Source organism: Mauremys mutica, chromosome 1, assembly GCF_020497125.1.
Source record: "Mauremys mutica isolate MM-2020 ecotype Southern chromosome 1, ASM2049712v1, whole genome shotgun sequence".
In the NCBI taxonomy this organism is placed as follows: Eukaryota; Metazoa; Chordata; order Testudines; family Geoemydidae; genus Mauremys; species Mauremys mutica.
Genome location: NC_059072.1, coordinates 299,975,157 through 299,981,647, shown reverse-complemented (window position 1 = coordinate 299,981,647; position 6,491 = coordinate 299,975,157). Strand labels below are relative to the sequence as shown.

The 6,491-nt window shown below is 37.7% G+C and overlaps 1 long non-coding RNA gene across 1 annotated transcript; it reads right to left on the bottom strand.

Moving 5' to 3' along the window:
• Nucleotides 1–3,275: 3,275 nt before the first annotated feature.
• LOC123362136 lies at nucleotides 3,276–4,848 on the bottom strand. The gene is made up of 3 exons (XR_006576352.1): nucleotides 4,584–4,848; nucleotides 4,231–4,405; nucleotides 3,276–3,677 (listed from the first exon to the last, which is right to left on the bottom strand). It is a non-coding gene; the product is annotated as an uncharacterized LOC123362136 (long non-coding RNA).
• Between the last annotated feature and the right edge of the window lie 1,643 nt (nucleotides 4,849–6,491).

The window sequence follows — 6,491 nt, the reverse complement described above, 5'->3', positions numbered from 1 at the left end:
ACATAAGGGAGCCCCCAAATAAATGGATCTTTCTCTTATGTCTTCACAGTAAATACCTGTAGTGTGAGACCTAGCCTTGAACTTTATATCCAAATAGAAGAATTTTTCAGAAAGTTAAAAGCATTTGAGAACAGGTGTTTATAATGGAAGTGTGCACATACCCCAGCTGTAATATTGGTCACCTAAAATGGCCTAAAACCGCAAAAGTACAATCTCTTTATTATAATGTTGGACTATTTCTAGCTCATAATGTACTGCAAAGTTGCTAAGGTACCTGCAGATGCTTGGGAATATTTTCCAAGTACCAATCAATCATCCAGCAACTGAAATGTCATTTCCAGAATCAATGCTCTCCACAAGCACAATGTATGTGTTAGTGGCACTCACCATTTAGGAGTTAGAGAAGATAAATGCTTGACAATTTATATATGTGCCTCCAAACAATTCTGAGTCCAGAGATATTCATTTGAGCTCCAAGTAAGATCCATTATTAATGTAAAACCTCCACTAAATAGCATTAGCTTCTCAGCTGTTTTCCTAGAACCATAGAAGTTAGAGATCAAAAAGACTTATTAAGTCAAGTGGTCCATCTCGCTGCCACAAGGCTGTTCACTGTAGTACATTTTCTGGTGTTCCACCAGTGTAATTTTTAAGTGTACAAAGCAAACGGGCTTCCTATATTTCTCTTCGGATAGTCTCTACTAACAAATTGATCTCACTATATGGAAAGCATTTATTGCTGATATTTTGTCTAATTGTACCTATTTTTACAACAATCACATTCTCCTACAATGGTAGTGGTGGGAAAATCAACATTTTTGACTATACAATAGTAAAGTTTTACCATTGCACTTCCTTTTCAAATACAGGCAATATTTTAAATACTGCAGTAAATTTAACACTTTGTGCAGTCAATTCGGATTTCTTAGGGTTGAGAACAGCAGTTATACCCACTGTACCCCCCAAATGACTTCTATTCCTTCTTGGTAGCTACAACCTCTAGCTACAGTTATGTGTCACTTATTTCCAACCTCTTCCCATCCATGCTTGTCTCTTAAACAATCTATACATTTTTAGATGTTTTTTAAATCATATTCTCTTGCCTTTTTTAAATATTATTTCTTCATGTATGTTATGTTTTACCCATTCCCTGATCATTATTTAGCTCTGTTGTAAGCTTCATCAAATTTGTATTTTTAATATGGTACAATTTATATTAATATTTAGCTTTATATTTCCTTAAAAATCTTAATTGAACATATAATCTTATTCAGTTGCTCCTCCCCTCCCTTTCCAGCCATGTGCACATGGTTATTTTAACAGAAGATCCTGACAAGTCCCTTAGAAAATCATTTTATCTCCATGTCCCTTGCATGATCATGTCTCTTACAGAGGAATTGTAGTTTTTGCTGAATTATGGTGTGTTATAGGATTCTTCTCTGTTTTCCCATGATATTATGTACAGTTTCCTGCCTTCACTTAAAAAAGTAATAACATGCTAAAGGTTTTCTGTTCTACACATTATTTTGCATGGTTCAGATCTCCTTTCTGAAACAGTTGAACAAGTTCTTTACTGGGAGCTCAGCAGAGCAATTCATCTCTCCTGGAGTAAGTGCAGCAACTACATTTAATACAAGAACTCAGTCAAAATGGAATTAGAGGTGATTCAGAGGTAGATTTTGATAGCTTAGTTAAAGTGGTAATTGAGCTTAAAGGTGAATGAGGGGAGATGAAAATAAATGAAAATACAAAAGAAACTTTTCTGTACTCTGTTCTTCTTGTATATGACTAAAATTCTTCTATTCTTCTTATCAAAAGAAAATCTATTTTTTCCTACTACTCTTTCCCAGAGGATCTTAGCAAGACTGTTGGAGAACTTCAAAAATGCTAGCACACATGGCTGAAATATGACCCTTGAAATACCAGTAACATGTCAGTCTTTAATTCTAATCCTGCAAATGCTCGTGCTCAATAATGCACATGAGAATAATCCCATTGCACTTGCTGTGCCACAGTTAGTACATTCACTCTGCAAAAGATCTTTCCCAGGATACAATAGCCTATAGTGTAGTGAATGAAATCAAACAACAGGTTATTTAGTTGATGTAGGTGAATAGTACAAACAAACTTTGCATATTTTCTCGAACATAAAAATGAATTCACTTCTGCATGCTTATGTCACTTTAGTGTTTACTTTATACAAATGTTTCTGCAATTAAAATTTTAAGAAAGTACCTAATGTCAGAGGAGTGAGAATCTGGAACAGACATTCCATGGGAATACTTGGGGCACAACCTAACCAGTTTTAAGATGGAACTTGATAAATTTATGGATGGGATTATATGACACGGTTGCTTGTGATTGCTAGGGCCTGGACTCTTTGCCCCAGGAGTCCCTTCCAGTCATGTGTCCTATGTTCCTAAGTTTAATTGCCATGAATACTCACATAAGAACAGCAATACTGGGTCAGACCAAAGGCCCATCTAGCCCAGTATCCTGTCTTCTGACAGTGGCCAATGCCAGGTGCCCCAGAGGGAATGAACAGAACAGGTAATCATCAAGTGATCCATCCCCTGTTGCCCACTCCCAGCTTCTGAGAAAGTTTTAATCTTGCATGGATATAATACAGTGCAGGGTACAGCAGGAAGACCAGAGGTCCCCAAATCCCTTAGGGAAGTTCCAGAAGGAACAGTTAAACAAGGGAAGGACTTGGCTGCATCTTTCACAGCTTGGAACAGGCATGCACACCCAATTACCTTGTCTGAATGTGATGAGAGAAAATTAACTTTACTCTGCACCCAGCCAATAAATCTTAATTCTTCTAGCAATAATGCCTTGGGCAAAGCCTATGGGGGCTAGAAGAGAAAAGGTTTGCAAGTTTTTAATGTCCTCTTCTCTTGCTTATCTGATATTTCTTCTTAACTTGCTTTTGCTCCCTGGGAGAATCAAGGCCCCAGTGACTGCTTCAAGTCATCTTTTTCCTAATTAGAAGAATTAAATCTATCTAATCAGGGAACAGAAATTATAGAGAATGGGGGACTCATCACAATTTAACCAAAACAGCTTGTTTCCAGTGTCAAATATCCAAATTTGACATTTAAGTGTTCACAAACTATAGATTAAAACAAAACAACAGAAACCTTGACAAAACTGTATAGTGTAAATTTAAAATGACAAATTAAAAGAAATTACAATCTGTTCCCAAACATTCTGAATAAACAAACAAACAAACAAAAAGGCTAAATTCATCATGTTATACTGTGAATTCTCTGCTCCTCTCTTTTATTTAGATATTGGATGTGGGTCCTTGATAAGACTCCAGTAGCTCTAGGAGCCCCAGTGTCACATAATTTAAGATTTGCAATGCTTCTTTTGGCACAGAGTGTTGATTCAATAAGACAATCAAAAAATATGGCATGCACCTAAAGGAAGGTCAGTTTTACTCTTATTCTACTGTAGCTCACTGTCATCCAGAAACCTACGAAGCTGGAGGCCTTCAGCAGCTAATAGAATGGAGAAGAGGCAATTTTCGTATCTTGTGGGTCACCTCTTTTATAGTGATCTTCATTTGAACTCATAGATTTTCAGGTTCAAAATAAATAGCTTTTTGTTGCAGGCTGAACAGTCATGCAGAAATATCAGCCGCAGTGGCTTAGTTCGTCTCATCCATTTCAGGTCTATAAATTACAAGAAAATAGAACTTTTGTACAATTAAAAATGTTGGCACAGAAGCATTTGGCCCCTGCTTTCTAACTGAGCTTTCTTTTTGCACCAACACTCTCCCAATTTGCAATTACTTAGGCCCCGACCCTACAAACAGTTACAAATGTAACTAACTTTGTTCACAAAAGTAGAACCATTGAACCCTGCAGACCTACTCATGTGCATAATCATTTACAGGATCAGTGTCATGTCCTTTCCTGGGTACTTCTGACATAACCCTGGACTAATGAAAAGAGTCCTGCTCAAATTTTTATACCTGGAGGTACTTCAGCTTTGTTGTTTTAAAGGGCTACTTTCACTTTTTATTAATCATATATATAGAATTCCCAATAATGTGCAATACCAGTTTAGCTGATCACAATTTTACAGACATAAAAAATGAATCAAAGTAGGTGCAAACTATGGTCTATTTTATATTTGAAGTCAAGAGCTGGATGCTCCAGGGAAACAAATCAATCCAATTAAAAAAAAAAACCAACCAAAGTCCATCCTTTCTCTACTGCACACCTGGAGAAGTACAATCTGCTATTGCATTCCACATTTGTAGCTGCAGGCAGTTGTCTTTAGTGAAAGGGGAAACCAACCAGCTGGAAGTTCTTCTTTAATCGAAGTTATTCCTTCTCCCTACTCTCTTCTGAAGCTACTTCCAGACTTTTCTTAAATTGACCCCTATTATTCTGTTCTAGGAGACAGGAAGTGAAGACAAAAGAAAGTAGAACAAGGTTAGTAGTCAGCAGGGCCGGCTCCAGGGGTTTTGCCACCCCAAGTAGCCAAAAAAAAAAAAGCCACGATCGCCATCTGTGGCAATTCAGCAGGAGGTCCTTCGCTCCCAGCAGGAGTGAGGGATCCTCCCCGAATACCTGAAAGTGCCGCCCCGCTCCAGAGTTGCTGCCCCAAGCACCTGCTTGATAAGCTGGTGCCTGGAGCCAGCCCTGGTAGTCAGACTAGCTCAGACAGAAAACAGGATAACATGTATATCAGGACAGAACAACAGGCAACACTTTTATCTTTCTGTCTTAAGATTTTCTGTTGCACCCATCTCTATAGTCTAGGAGCATGTATCCTACAAGCTGAAAGGAAGGTAGAAAGAAGGGGACTTGTGGCCAGTGAGACTGTGGAATCTGTTTTCCAGGAACCTTACAGAATGATCTTATGCAAACCCTAACTGTTGTGTATTTGGTTGTCATGGTTTTTGTTGCTATGGCAACTGAGTTAGATTATTATGGGTTAGCTCAACCGGTTTCAACCGGCTGAGTGAGCTCTCTGTATATCTGTAAATAAAATGGAGGTTTTGGTTAGCTGCCTGCTCTCTGGCCTCAAGTGATTGCTTCCTACACCGGCTGCCCCAAGGATATAACACTAACCTATTATGAAGCCAAAATTCCTAGCAAAATTATGCCTTAGTCTGACTTTTGGAAAGGACCTCCCTGAAAGAGACTTGGAATTTAAATACTCTCTTCAACTTACTTTTACATGAAAACCCTCTGGCACAATGGTTATGCTATACTGGTATTTCTTTTGTTGTTTTGGAATTACAGTACATTAGTACTTGAGCATCAAAGAGAGAGATTTTCTTCTGATATGCCACCCTTTTCTATCACGTATTAATGAATTTCTCATCTGTCATTGACTCAATAGCTATAGTCAAAAGAGAATTGTGGATTAAAAATATTCTCTTGTTTAATCACTCCAAATCACTGTTGCTTTTTGATCTAGAATATCTATGTCTAGATGGATGGATGGATGGTGTTGGTTAACAGGGTGTATGCAATCTGTTCTAAAATGAAGCAGGAAAGGCAATACTTTATATCTTTCACAGCACGAGAGTGCTGCAGAATGTATTTTCATTATTACATATTAGGAAGATCGCAACCAAGATCAAAAGCCAACATGACACTACATGCAACATCATTTATGAGTTCTTGGCAATTTATCAATATTATAAAGTGAATGTAGGCAAAAGCATTAAGGATCACATCAACATATCATTTGAAAATGACTGCAATCATAGTGGGAGTGAGGCTGGCTTTCTCTTTTAATACAAAATCTTGGTGAATCAAAGGTTATATCTGAGGGACTCTAAAAGTCAGGCATTTGACAAGGGAGATTCTCTGTTCCTATGCTGGTGACTACAAATGTACACAATGTCATTATAATCCATACAGCTTTTCATGCTACTTGTAGAGTTGAAATATAATCACACAAGCCTTTGATCATGTTCAATTGTGTTGACTATTAGGGTACCCCAGCTAAGAAAACCTAATCTTCAAAGCTTTACTTAAACTAAAGAGCCAACAAAGTTAGCTCTGGAGTTACACTGGGTACTCAGATACTTTCTGTTTAGCTTTCAAACCTCAACTCTTCCATCTTTAAATAAAAAAATGAGGAAAAAATAGAAGTCAGCATCCAGAGGGAACAAGCTTAGTGGAAAGGAAACATATTGATTTTACCACATCCTTATGAATGAGGCAGGTTATAATTAGAAGTGTTGAATTACTTTTGAGGTCAGACCCTCTAAGCATGGGGTTACCTGCTGAAGCTGAGTGGCTGGCCAGGATGTATTTGTGTGTGTGCACGTGTGTTTTAAAAGCTTGTGCACAAAACCAAAGCCTGTTGCTTTCTGATACTTGTCTTTCACATTGTGCCATGTTCACTGGGTAGAAAATGCTATAGTTAAAGTTATGTTGAGACTTCAGTTACAATCTCCTCGTTTTTACACACTCATAATTTTCAAAACTACTCTCTTGTTACTGACTATGTCCCTGTTT